Here is a 15,000-nt window from a genome sequence, read left to right on the forward strand (position 1 = left end):
ACTTTCCCACTCTCCAAAATTTAGCTAGATAGGATGTCGATGATCATTTTAAGAATGATTAAAAATGATTAGTAATCGTTTTGTGTTAACCTTAAAAATATTACCTTTATTCATCCCCAAGGGGAAATTTGTCTTTTGTTGAGAAGAGAGAGAGAGAGAGAGAGAGAGAGAGAGAGAGAGAGAGAGAGAGAGAGAGAGAAACACATTTATGTTTAAAATGTCGCTATAGAGCGATAAATGCAGATGAAATAATATCTCTCAAACCAAGGACTATGGAAGACTTCGCGAAGTCCCAGGTTTGAGAGTTTTTTTTGTTTTTGCCAAGATGGGGGTCATTTAAATCGATCGATATTTGAAGGACGAATGTTATGGCCAAATGTTAAAATATGGGTTTTTCCATATTACGGCAGATTAGAATTGCTAATTCCCGGGAGTTTAAATAGATTGATGTGATAATCTGACAAGGCTCTGTTGTTGTTGTTGTTGTTGTCGTCGTCATTGTTGTTGTTGTTGGTACTGCTGTCATCATCGTCGTTGATATTTTTGTTGTTTTTCTTTGTTTTTGTTGTGTTGCTGCTGTTGTAGTTTGTTGTTGTTGTTGTCGTTGTCGTCGTCGATATTTTTGTTGTTGTTGTTATTATTATTATCATAGTTGTTGACATCTCGAATATTGTTATCGTTATCGTTGTCGATGTCGTTGATGTTGTTGTTGTTGTTGTTGTTGTTGTGATTGTTAGTCTAGTACATCATGAATATTTTACTTGACTAAAGCAAATCACACAATATTTCCTCCTTTGATCAAAGACTTGTGCAATTAACGTATAGGCATTCTTCTTCCTCTCCTCCTCCTCTTCATCCTCCTACTCCTCCTCCTCCATCTACTACTACTACTACTACTACTACTACTACTACTACTACTACTACTACTACTACTACTACTACTACTTTTACTACTACTACAACTACCAGTACCACTACTGCGGCTTGTTGCTGCTGTTGTTGTTGCTATTGTTCCTCTTCTTCTCCTCCTCCTCAATCATCATAATTATGATGAAGGCGATCTTAATGTGTTTTGATTTGCACAATTTTTTCTAAGTTTTCCCTCTCCATATTCCACCAACGTTCCAACACCCAAGCATCACACGACAGGCGTTCTCTCAGGGAAAAGAAAAAGTGAAGACCAAGGAGGAGCAACACAGAAACTCAACTGAAGGAGTGTGATAAAACATGGCAGGTAATGGAGAGAGAAATCCCGAATCATGTCCTGTGGAAACGTGTCGTGTCGTTGATTTGTTATTGTTATTGTTGTTGCTGTTGTTATTGTTGTTGTTGTTGTTGCTGTTGTTATTGTTGTTGCTGATGTTGTTGTTGTTGTTGTTGTTGTTGATGTTGTCATTGTTAGTACACCATGAATATTTGACAAAGCAAATCACACGATATTTCCACCTTTTTTTCCCAAGACGTTCAATTAACGTATAGACATTCTTCTTCCCCTCCTCCTCTTCCTACTCCTCCTCCTACTCCTCCTCTTACTTTTCCTTCACCCCCCTCTTCCTCCCCTCCTCCTCCTCCAAAAACAACAACAACAACAACAACAACAACTACTACTACTACTACTACTACTACTACTACTACTACTACTACTACTACTACTACTACTACTACTACTACTACTATATTACTACTACTACTACTACTACTACTACTACTACTACTACTACTACTACTACTACTACTACTACTAGTACTACTGCTGCTGCTGCTGCTGCTGTTGCTTGTTGCTGCTGTCGTTATTATTCCGCTTCTTCTTCTACTCCTCAAGCTGTACATGGTGTTCCTTTTCATAACTGTGATGAAGGCGGCGATCTCAATGTGTTTTGATTTGCACAATTTTTTCTAAATTTTTCCCTCTCCATATTCCACCAACGTTCCAACACCCAAGCATCCCACGACAGGCTTTCTCTCTATGGAACCCCCAGGGAAAAGAAATAGTGAAGACAAAGGAGGGGCAACACAGAAACCGAACTGAAGGAGTGTGATAAAACATGGCAGGAAGTGCGGTTATGTGGTCTTATGGTATGACACTCGCTTTCGGATAGGAAGGACCTGGGTTCGAGCCTCGATTGGCGCATAGTTGAGTCCTTGGAAAAGGCTCTTTACTCACATTCTCTCACTGTACTCAGGAGTAAAATAGTACCTGACCGTTAACAGCGTTGTCCGAAAATTGTTTTTGTAACACCCCATTACAGGCACCATGTCTCATTTTACATATTACGTGTAGATATTGGCTAGGGACCCCCTGTAAAGCGCTTTGAGCACGTTTAGTGGATATTGCGCTATATAAAAAGCTAAATTAAAAAAAATATAAAAAGATAGCTCAACTGAAGGAGTATGATATAGATAGTTCGAAGATGACGTCACTCAGGTCTTTGTTATTGTTTTTTTTTTTGCCATCCGCGTTTATGAGTAATGCTCACTGAACTGTATTAACCCGACTATAAACGTTCATGGATACACACAGTTTTGTGTGTTGGTCCGTTATACTTCCGGATGGCAATGTTATGAGCTTCGTAGCCAAGCGCATACTATCTATAACATGGCAGGACGTGGAGAGGGCAATCCTGAATCATGTCATGTGGACACGTGTCGTGTCTTTGATGGCCTATGCTGTCATTCTCTGCTGGAAAATAACGGATTCAATATTTTGGCCAGAAAGCTTGTCCTTCAAAGATCGATCGATTTAAATAACCCTTATCTTGGCAAAGAAAAAACCTTTCAGGACCGGGGCATCGCGAAGTATGAAGTTGTTCATTGTTTTTTTCTTACGTTGGAAATTACTATTATTTTTGCCTTTCTTATTGCTGTTGTTGTTGTTACTGATGTGGTTGTTCGTGTTGATTAATCCTTTTAATGCACGGTACCCAAGAAAAAGTAAGACAAAGGAGAATTAGTTCAAATAGGGAACAGACGCAGATTCCAAGAGAACACCATCAGTGTAAGTTTGAGATTGCCTAAACGTCTCACCAAGACGTCAGCCCAAGACCCCAGTAAGAAGAATACACTCAAATGTTTACAAATCATATGTTAAACTTAAAAAAAAATAACAGTACATGAGATGATTTACAAGGACAAAATATCATCTCCCAAAACCATAACTATACATTAGACTGTTTCCCTCCTAGCAAGGGTATCCGACAAGGACCAGGACAAAACCAAGTAATCTCATTCCAAGACAAAGACAGAAAGCCTGTTGGAAAACAGATATAGGGGGATAGAAGACACAGCAAGTACCTCCCTGTCCACTATGGGAGGTCAGGAACTGAGAGATAATTTATTAGAGGAGGTATATTTACATCAAAGCCTAAGCACTACTACTTTAGAAAAAAGCCCCACCATATTTTTAAGTCTCTGTGAATATTTTACATTTATTTGACATCGATGTCTTTGCTCATTTGAGTAATAACTGAAAGTGTGTTTGTTTATGTGTGCGATTTGTGTGTGTGTGTGTGCGTGTGTGTGTAAGTGCTATTTAAATTATTATTCTTATGACTGTGATACCTAGTCATGATTATGCGCTATACACACGCTTTATATTATTATAAGGAATGTATTAATATCATATCATGTTCCAAAGAAATAGATAAATGAAAAAAGAAGAAGGTGAATACATTAATAAAATGAATTAAAAAAAAACAAATTAGAAAGGAAAATGCCCATTGATTATTTTCTCTCTCTTGGCTACGAATATAAGCCTAGGTACATAGAAATATGAAACCATTACGATATTCTATAAAATTGTTCAATGTGTTTTAGACCCTCTATATATATGTTCGCAATTGGTGTTGCTGTTGTTTTGTTGATATTGTGGTTGTTGTTGTTGTTGATGATGATGATGATGATGATGATGATGATGATGATGATGATGATGATGATGATGATGGTGATGATGATGAATCCTTTCAACATGATGAAACCATTGAAAAGCTCTATAAAACGGTTTACTGCTTTGTATTTTTTATGTTGGTAATTACTGTTGTTGCTGGTGGTGGTTGTGGTGGTAGCTGTGGTGGTGGAAAGATTCGTGTTGTTGTTGTTGGTGGTGGTGGTGGTGGAAGTGTTCGTGTTGTTGTTTTTGTGTTGTTTTTGTTGCTGTTGTTATTGTTGGTGATGGTGGTGGAGGTGACCGTGTTGTTGTTGTTGTTATTGTAGTTGTTGTTATTGTTGGTGATGGTGGTGGATGTGATCGTGTTGTTGTTGTTGTTTTTGTTGTTGTTGTTATTGTTGGTGATGGTGGTGGATGTCACAGTAAAGGTTGTTCACAATTATCTTATTAAATTTTATTTTATTAAGAACTGAATTCATCTCACTCCAGTTATATTTCGGTAGGCTTAGATAAACTTTACCTTCTAATATTAGATCGTCTTTCCTTTTATAGCCTTCCCTCGAATTAATTTCTAATTAGTGAATACTTTTCGTTCTACATTCTGTCACGTAGCCACTTATTATAAAAGCTGATAGGTCTAACACTCTACACTCACTTTCTCTCCACAATCTATGCCGGACGGCCAGTCGCTCTATTCCTATATATATATTGTAAGATTTTTATCTTTTGGGACTTTGTAGATATTATATCTACACCATTAAGACGCCGGAGCTTTTAACTTTGATTGTATAATCTTCAAGGATCAAACCCAAGCCCGCTGTACTACACTATAACCTCTTACCAATTGCCTGGAAGTGGAATTTTACGAGTCCAATCCTGTTATCAGAGGAATAGATCATCCAAGCCCATCAACTGCCTGGAAACGTAAACTTACGAACCTGAGATATTATCATAAGTTACATAAAATATTCATATCTCTATTTGTAACTGCCACGATCACTGTTTATCTCTTTTAATTAAATTTCATCATTATTTTTATTTCATTGTAAACAAATCGTTAATTGTTTTTCATTTATAGTAACTAGTAAATTCTGGGGCCTCATTCTACATATATCTTTATGCATAGTCGAGTAGCTCTTTACTCACTTGAGACTATGACATTTTGGAGGGACACATATAAAGAATTGAATTTATTTAGTTACTTATATCTATTTCATCTAACTTTAAAGTTTAAATTGTAAAACTCTTAATTGCCCCACTTGATCATATTTTAATTGAACTCCCTATTTACAGGATTAATTTTTTTTTTCTTTTTCATTTCTTCATTTAAATGGAATAGCAATTTATCCATTCATTCTTTCATTCAAATTGAATAGCATTTTATTGATTCATTCCTTCATTCATTTATTCATTTATAAATTATTCATTCATTCATTGCTCATTCATTTATTCATTCATTCATACATTATCCATTCATTCATTCATCTATTCACTCAGTTATTCATTCATTCATTCCTTGTCCACTTTGTTATTATATCACTCATTTCATTTTGTTGTTTGCCTCATTCATGAATTGTTTTCAATATGTTTACATTCCATAACGATTCATTCACCTATCATCCAATCACTCATTGTTGTGAACACATTTTGTAACTATTGTAAATCTTACGATATTTTATTGTTTTGTATTTCAGACATCACTGTTAAACACTCTTCAATGCCTAATTACAATTGTTGAACAACCATTGAACAAGAGAGAGGTCCCAGCCACGAACTGAGTTGGTAAATATATCCTTCATTATTCTCTTTTACATGAGTTGGGCATCACATAGTAACTATAGACATCGTGATTTGTTTTGCATAGTGATTTGTTTTAAATGCATTTTTGGCATATTACTGTTACCGAAAACTACTTATATATTATGTTCTGAAAAGTGAGTCTTTAAAAACTAAATAATAATAAAAGGAGTCTACTAGCCGTCGTGTTATATTTAGTGATAGATAACTTGGGATTATTTTGGCATCCTATTATTGTTATCACACTCTAGTATATTAGCGTCATTGCGAATAATTGTACACAAACTAACGACGAGTCACACACATTGGTGATACATTTTTCGTAGTAACATAGTTTAGAGTACACGCGATTGACACATTGTTATTGACACAAGTCATAATAACTCCGCATTGTATTGACACATTGCTTTATAAGATATAACGATAAAAGGCATCAAATTCAACATACATAATAAGTTGAAATAAGAGAGAGAGATTTCTAAAAATAGAACAGTTCATTCCAGTAAGTGTAAATAAATAAAACAGTCAGTAACAGTATCCTGTCAATATAATATATATAAAATATCGTAACTAATTTATTGCAACATGGAAGCATATAAAAGATACTTAAGTCTCGCAAAGGACTTAGAAATACCCCAGGAAAGAATATTTTCATGGTGCGAAGAGAAAGTAAAAGAAGAAAAAGAACATGAAGAAAGAATTCGTAGAGAAGAAAATGAAGAAAGAATTCGTAAAGAAGAAAAAGAACACGAAGAAAGAATTCGTAGAGAAGAAAATGAAGAAAGAATTCGTAAAGAAGAAAAAGAACACGAAGAAAGAATTCGTAGAGAAGAAAATGAAGAAAGAATTCGTAGAGAAGAAAAAGAACACGAAGAAAGAATACGTAGAGAAGAACGAGAAGAAAGAGTCCAAGAAAGGGAACTAAAAAGACAAATAGCTTTAGCAGAAGAAGAAACCAAAAGGACCCAAATGATGCTGGAAATTGAAAAAACAAAAACCGGTCATGAAAGAAAACATAATAATAGTGATGAATTTTTCGTGAAACTTCCACGCATGCCAACATACGATGAACGCTCAGACTGTTTAGAATCCTTCTTACACCGATTCGAAGTTCAGGCTAAAGGTTATCGTTGGCCAGAAAGCAAATGGGCCACAGCCTTGATTAACTGCTTATCTGGAGAACCGCTAAAAGTTTTCTATACCTTAACAACTGAAGATGCAGATGATTATGGTAAAATTAAAGACGCTCTACTAAAAAGATTTAGATTAACAGAAGATGGTTACCAGGAAAGGTTTCACACTGCAAAACCGGAAAGTGGAGAAGACTTTAATACATTCGTGAACCGAATTACTCAATTTCTAAATCGGTGGCTTGAGTTGGCAAACGTAAAACAAGACGACTTTGCAGGCCTTTACTATCTCACGCTGAAGAATCGAATCTATCAAGCTTGCAACCCAGATTTAGTCGCATTCTTTAAAGAGAGAAAGCCAGAAAACTTGGACAAATTAAAAATCTACGCAGAAAACTTTAACAGCGCACATCCATTGACACCCCTTAGCAGAACATTGAAGGAACCATACTACGCTGCTGCTGCTCAGAGTCCAGGTACACCTAAAGTTCAATACTCAAATAGAACGAGCCGATCAATCACTCGGAACACGCAAGTGAAACAAGATGATCATAGTACCAAACCATGGAACAAACAGTTCAATAGAGACCATAGCCGACCCTATCAAAACAAAACAAGAAATAGCACTGACAATAATACTGAGTATAAGAAAACCAACAAACCTATAATTAAATGTCAATATTGTGGAATGAAAGGCCACACAGCAGACAAATGTTACAAAATCGTGGATATCCAAAAGAAACTGCAAATGCATCACTCCAAACAGGTGTAAACAATCAGACACGAGTAATGTCAGGAGAAAATATAAATGTGTATTGCGTAAAAGGTATGTCACTTTTAACACAAACTCACAAATCAGGATCGCTATTTTTTTGTGAAGGCAAAGCTAATGGAACTGATTGCAAAATATTGAGAGACACAGGATGCAGTACAGTAGGAATAAAAGCATCTTTGATCAATGACGAAGACAAAACTGGAAAAACGGTACAATGCATCACATTCAGTGGCACAGTCGAAACCTTTGAAACAGCTAATGTGTACATAGAAACCCCATACTATACAGGAATAGTGGAATGCTGTATACTTCCCAACCCCGTCGCTGATGTTATTGTTGGCAATATAAAAGGTCTTAAAGACAACCCAACAGATGTAAAAGAATGGTCATTAACCCAAGAAACAGCTTGTCTAGCAGAAACAAGAAAGATGACTAAGACAACAGAGAAGCCAATGACTATTTCTCTTGAACCACAACAATTTGACAGGAACACGTTCATAGAAGAACAGAAAAAGGACCCGACTTTAACTTCATATTTCAATATCGCAAACAAAGGGACGAAATCAAAAGTTGAATACATCATTGAAAAAGATATTCTGTTCAGGTTACATAGGAAAAGAAACAAAATAGCTAAATAACTGGTCACGCCGAGTATTTACAGAAACAAAATCCTTGGAATAGCGCACGATTCAATAACTTCTGGACATCTTGGGAGCTCTTCCACATTGAAGAGAATATCCGAGAATTTCACATGGCCTGGAATTACTAAAGACGTCCGAGAATATGTGAAATCGTGTGACACATGCCAAAGAAGAGTCGCAAAAGGCAGAATACCGAGATTGCCATTGGAGACAACCCCAGTTATTGAAAAAGTTTTTCAAAAAGTTGCAATTGACATTATAGGCCCTTTAACAAAATCAGATAGAAACCATACACACATACTAACACTAGTCGATTACGCAACCAGGTGGCCAGAAGCGATAGCATTGAAATCAACTACATCGGATCACATAGCTGAAGCATTGATGACAATTTTTACTAGAATAGGCATACCAAATGAGATACTGTCGGACAATGGACCCCAATTTACATCACATATGATGCATGAAACCATGAAACTCATGGGAATCCAACACTCATTCACAACTCCCTACCACCCCCAAGCAAATGGTCTTTGTGAAAGATTTAATGGCACTCTAAAGAATATGTTAAGAAAAGTGTCAGCAGAAAAACCAGATGATTGGGACAGATACTTACCAGCAATCCTATTTGCATATAGAGAAATACCCCAAGAATCTACAGGCTACTCCCCATTTGAGTTGATGTATGGACGATCACCTCGCGGCCCGATCAATATAGTAGCCGACATTTGTAAAGGAAATGAGGAGGACAATAACGAAATTATGTTTGCTTACGAATATGTAAGAAACCTGAAAGACAGAATAGAGGATACATGTAAGCTAGCACAGGAATCCGTCACTAAAAAAGCAGAGAAATACAAGGAATACTCCGATAGAAAAAGCAAATCAAGAAAATTTGAGATTGGTGACAAAGTACTAATACTCTTACCCGATGACTCGAGTAAACTTTTAGCTACATGGAAAGGACCATTCAATGTATTAGCAGTACGATCTGGTGTTAATTACGAGATTCAAATTAACAACACAACAAAGACATTCCATGCAAACATGCTAAAAAATATTTCGATAGAGACAGATTATCACAACCAATATTTAACCATGTTGAAGCTGCAAATGTAGGATTAATCATCGAAACTCACAGCGATGATGTCGAACTACAACACACCCCACAACACGGTAACTCTAAAAATAGTACAATTAATGACGTCACAATCAATCCTCAACTAAACGAATGTCAGAAACGAGAAATCAGGTCACTATTAGAAAAGTACCAGTCAGTCTTTACAGACGCACCCGGACATACAACATTAGTGGAACACGACATAAAGTTAACCACATCTACCCCTATCAACGTGAAAAACTATCGTATTCCATTTCACGCACGAGAACAAGTTGAAAAGGAAGTTAAGGATATGCTAGATACAGGAATAGTTAGATATTCTTCAAGCCCATACTCATCACCAATAGTAGTAGTGAAAAAGAAAGACGGATCGATAAGGCTATGTATCGACTTTCGCAAATTAAATGAAGCAACAGTGTTTGATGCAGAACCAATACCAAGTCAAGAGAATTTATTTGCTGCCTTATCTCAAGCAAATACATGACAAAATGTGATCTTTCTAGAGGTTACTGGCAGATTCCACTGAAAGAATCATGTAAGAAATACACAGCATTTCAATCACCATTAGGATTGTTAGAATTTAACTATATGCCATTTGGATTATCGACAGCCGCATCGACATTCCAAAGAATGATGCGTATGTTATTAAAAGACATCCCGTCTACACTCTCATACTTCGACGACGCATGTATTTTCTCAAACTCATGGACTGATCACATGAAAACCTTAGAATTAGTGCTTGAAGCATTAAAACGTAATTCTTTAACAACAAAACCGTCAAAAACAAGCGTTGCATTTTACGAAATTGATTTTCTCGGTCATACCGTTGGTCATGGGACACAGACACCCGAGACAGAAAAACAAACAAAAATCGCACAATTGCAACCACCTAAGACAAAAAAAGAAGTACGCAAAGTACTTGGGCTCCTAAATTTTTACAGGAAATACATTTACAACTTCGCGCACATCGCGACACCGCTAACAAATCTGACAAAGAATGGGTCACCGAACAAAATTGTTTGGACAGAAGCGTGTCAGAATAGCTTTAACCAATTAAAGGCATTACTCTGTTCAGAACCAATTCTTAAATTACCCGACATGTCAAAAGAATTTGTTGTAAGAACTGACGCGTCTGATAAGGGCATCGCAGGTGTACTATTACAGGAGCATGAGGGAACTCTAATGCCTTGCTTATATGCAAGCAGAAAATTATTGGACAGAGAATCACGATACTCTGTAATAGAGCGTGAAGGACTGGCCATCGTCTTTGCTTTAAAGACATTCAGCAGATATCTACTGCTAAAAGAGTTTGTGGTCGAAACGGACCATAAACCACTCACGTACATAAGAAATAACAAAATGAATAATAGTAGAGTACTAAGGTGGAGTCTATTTTTGCAAAATTACACTTTCAGTATCTCTCACATACCAGGTTGTGAAAATATTCACGCCGACCTACTTTCTCGATTAGTGTAAACACGTGAGAAGGGTATAACTTAACCTCCCATGCATACTGTTAGTTACCTCGCAAACTATGCCAAATCAGAACGCACAATTTCGATAATTTTATTTGTAAACATGATGACCCAACTTAATGTAACATTGAGTATTGTTTGGATATATATACCATACCCATTCATGATTTGGGAAATCTTCTCTTTATCTATTATTGTTATGAATTTTCACTCATTTATGATTAATAATTGAAATGTCAATATTCCATTTACATTTTCATTCATTTCATTCAGTAAATTACCTTCATATCATCGACTTAAACCATGCTTCATTGCCATCACTACTGTTTATCACAATGATTTGTAATCACATTGCCATCATGTTGTTCATCACAATGATTTGTAATCACAATCTTTCATTGTTATTGTCACCCATTCATATACCTACGTTAATATAAACATTTCCATGTCTAGTTAATAAATAATTTAATTGTAGCACAAATCATAACAATGGATTAATGCTAGAGTATCATGATAGTAAATTTACTTCCGTTTGTAAAATCTATCTTTCCCATAATGGTTAAAGAGTATATTTTAAACGTGGGTGGGGGGTGTCACAGTAAAGGTTGTTCACAATTATCTTATTAAATTTTATTTTATTAAGAACTGAATTCATCTCACTCCAGTTATATTTCGGTAGGCTTAGATAAACTTTACCTTCTAATATTAGATCGTCTTTCCTTTTATAGCCTTCCCTCGAATTAATTTCTAATTAGTGAATACTTTTCGTTCTACATTCTGTCACGTAGCCACTTATTATAAAAGCTGATAGGTCTAACACTCTACACTCACTTTCTCTCCACAATCTATGCCGGACGGCCAGTCGCTCTATTCCTATATATATATTGTAAGATTTTTATCTTTTGGGACTTTGTAGATATTATATCTACACCATTAAGACGCCGGAGCTTTTAACTTTGATTGTATAATCTTCAAGGATCAAACCCAAGCCCGCTGTACTACACTATAACCTCTTACCAATTGCCTGGAAGTGGAATTTTACGAGTCCAATCCTGTTATCAGAGGAATAGATCATCCAAGCCCATCAACTGCCTGGAAACGTAAACTTACGAACCTGAGATATTATCATAAGTTACATAAAATATTCATATCTCTATTTGTAACTGCCACGATCACTGTTTATCTCTTTTAATTAAATTTCATCATTATTTTTATTTCATTGTAAACAAATCGTTAATTGTTTTTCATTTATAGTAACTAGTAAATTCTGGGGCCTCATTCTACATATATCTTTATGCATAGTCGAGTAGCTCTTTACTCACTTGAGACTATGACAGTGGATGTGATCGTGTTGTTGTTGTTGTTTTTGTTGTTGTTGTTATTGTTGGTGATGGTGGTGGAGTTGATCGTGTTGTTGTTGTTGTTTTTGTTGTTGTTGTTGTTATTGTTGGTGATGGTGGTGGATGTGATCGTGTTGTTGTTGTTATTAGTGTTGTTGTTATTGTTGGTGGTGGTGGTGGATGTGATCGTGTTGTTGTTGTTGTTTTTGTTGTTGTTGTTATTGTTGGTGATGGTGGTGGAGTTGATCGTGTTGTTGTTGTTGTTTTTGTTGTTGTTGTTGTTATTGTTGGTGATGGTGGTGGATGTGATCGTGTTGTTGTTGTTATTGGTGTTGTTGTTATTGTTGGTGGTGGTGGTGGATGTGATCGTTTTGTTGTTGTTGTTGTTATTGGTGTTGTTGTTATTGTTGGTGGTGGTGGATGTGATCGTGTTGTTGTTATTGGTGTTGTTGTTATTGTTGGTGGTGGTGGTGGAAGGATTCATGTTGTTGATGTTGTTGTTGCTGTTGTTGTTGTTGTTGGTGGTGATGGTGGTGGAGGTGATCGTGTTGTTGTTGTTGCTGTGGTTGATTAATCCTTTCAGCATGATGAACAACGGTACGTCGATGAAAGATCGCCTAAGTAATAAAAGTCACCATTTCCCATTCTAATCAACGATGATATTGTCGTGGTAAGGAAAAAAGGTGTATCCACACTTTATATGAATTTGGGAAAAATACTTTACTTTTGTGATGATGATGATGATGATGTTGATGATGATGATGGTGATGATAATAATGATGATGATGATGATGGTGATGATGATGATGGTGATGATGATGGTGATGTTGGTGGTGGTGATGGTGATGGTGATGATGATGGTGATGATAATAATGATGATGATGATGATGATGATGATGGTGATGATAATAATGATGATAATGGTGAAGATGATGATGATGATGATGATAATGGTGAAGATGATGATGATGATGATGATGATGATGATGAGAAAACCCAACAAAATTTGGCAATAGATGTGCATGAGTCTATAAATAGATATATGAATAAATCACGTGAGTAAAAGAAATCAACTACCCATCATGCAAATGGCGAGATAAAAATCTATAAATAAATACAGAAAAGATTATGAATAAGATATATTTATAAATAGTGTAAAAATATAGAACTTCGTGATATGCAATATAACATTAAAGTTAAGCAATGTTGGATAAAAATTACCTTAATTTAGTAGTAGATAAGGAGAAAAAAAACCCAATAACAAATGTTTTGGCAAAACTAAGGGAAACGAATCGTTTCCATCAATTTCTATTACTAAAATAATGTAAAATAGTCTAATGACTGGAAAACTAGATCCAATAGAAATTGGAAATTTGTTTGAAAAATCGTTTGTTGTTGTTTTTGTTTGTTTTTAAGGGTTTTACGGCGCTTGTTACACATTTAGGTCATATCAGCCCCAGTTAAAAGGCCGAAAATGGGATGATAAAAAGTTCTAGAATTCTAGAATTACAATTTAAACACTAAAGAAAAGGTGAAACAAAGGGGAATGGTTCAAATAGGGAACAGGTGTAGATTCCAAGAGCACAATACCAGTGCATTTAGTTTGAGCTCACCTAAATGTCTCGTCCTGACACAAGCACAGGTCCATAATAAGAGGAACACTTTCAAATGTTTACAAATTATATATATGTAAACCAAAAATAATACAGCGCATTACAGAGAGATGGTTTACAAAAATTATCATCTCCCAAAACTCTAACTATACATTTGACTGTTTCCCTCTCCGCCAGGGTATCTGGCTAGGGCCAGGACAAAACCAAATAATCTCATTCCAAGACAAAGACAGAAAGCATGTTGGAAAACAGCTATAAGATGATAGAAGACATAGTAAGTGCCTCCCTGCCCACTATGGGAGGTCAGGAACCCCACCCAGGAAAGCATGTTGGAAAACAAAGATAGGAGGGATAGAAGACACAGGAAGTGCCTCCCTTTCCCACCATGGGAGGTCAGGAACCCAACCCAGAGAGTTTCTCAAATGTTCAAAAAAGTGAGGACAGAGCATAATCTTTGTTCACACATTTGCGACACTTTAAAAAACTATAACGACCATACTTTTGATGTAAATAAATCGTCAACTTTTGGTTTCTTTTTCATCATTTAATACAGAGGAACTGCTGAACTACAGGCGAATTTTAACATATGTTTTCTCCAATAATAATTTTAAAAGCCATGGTATTTATAGAGCAATATCCACTGAATGTGCTCAAAACGCTTTACAAGGGATTCCCAGCCAACAGCAACACTTAACATGTAGGACGATATATGACGCCTTTTAGGCGATATTATTAGAATCTTTTCAGACACAGACGATGTTAACAGCCAGGTGAGATAATGTGAGTAAAGAGCCTTTTCCATGTACTCAACTATGCGCCAAGCGAGGCTCGAATCCGGAACCTTCCGATCCGAAAGCGAGTGTCATACCACAAGACCACATAATAGCCGCACAACAAATAACATGGTATTTGAGCGACGTGCACTTATTTGCAGGTCTGATAACCCAATTCCTTATAGGCTCATTTTTGTAATGGATGGAAATCTCAAAAATAAATTACGTAAAATATTGTCCACTGTTAAACTAAGCCCATAAGCCGGTTCGGATGTCAGACCTGTATATATATACACGTCGTATTGGAGTATTTTTGTTGCGAACGACATTTTGGCACAAACTCAAGTGCTAAAAATGTTATCATATTAAAACCAAACCTTAAAACTTTGTTGTTGTTGTTTTTTTCTCGGACACGTCGATACAGCTTTTGGCAATTGTACGTGGAAAATGTTG

General features: G+C 36.1%; 1 protein-coding gene across 1 annotated transcript in view; it reads right to left on the reverse strand.

The window, feature by feature from the left end:
• LOC144957025 (uncharacterized) overlaps positions 1 to 15,000 on the reverse strand; it is a 204,155-nt gene that overhangs the window by 35,152 nt on the left and 154,003 nt on the right. The gene's annotated exons all lie outside the window — the stretch shown is intronic.

The sequence above is a fragment of the Berghia stephanieae genome, chromosome 11 (assembly GCF_034508935.2).
Source record: "Berghia stephanieae isolate SIO BIC M18660-M18661 chromosome 11, UCSD_Bste_1.3, whole genome shotgun sequence".
Taxonomy (NCBI): domain Eukaryota; kingdom Metazoa; phylum Mollusca; class Gastropoda; order Nudibranchia; family Aeolidiidae; genus Berghia; species Berghia stephanieae.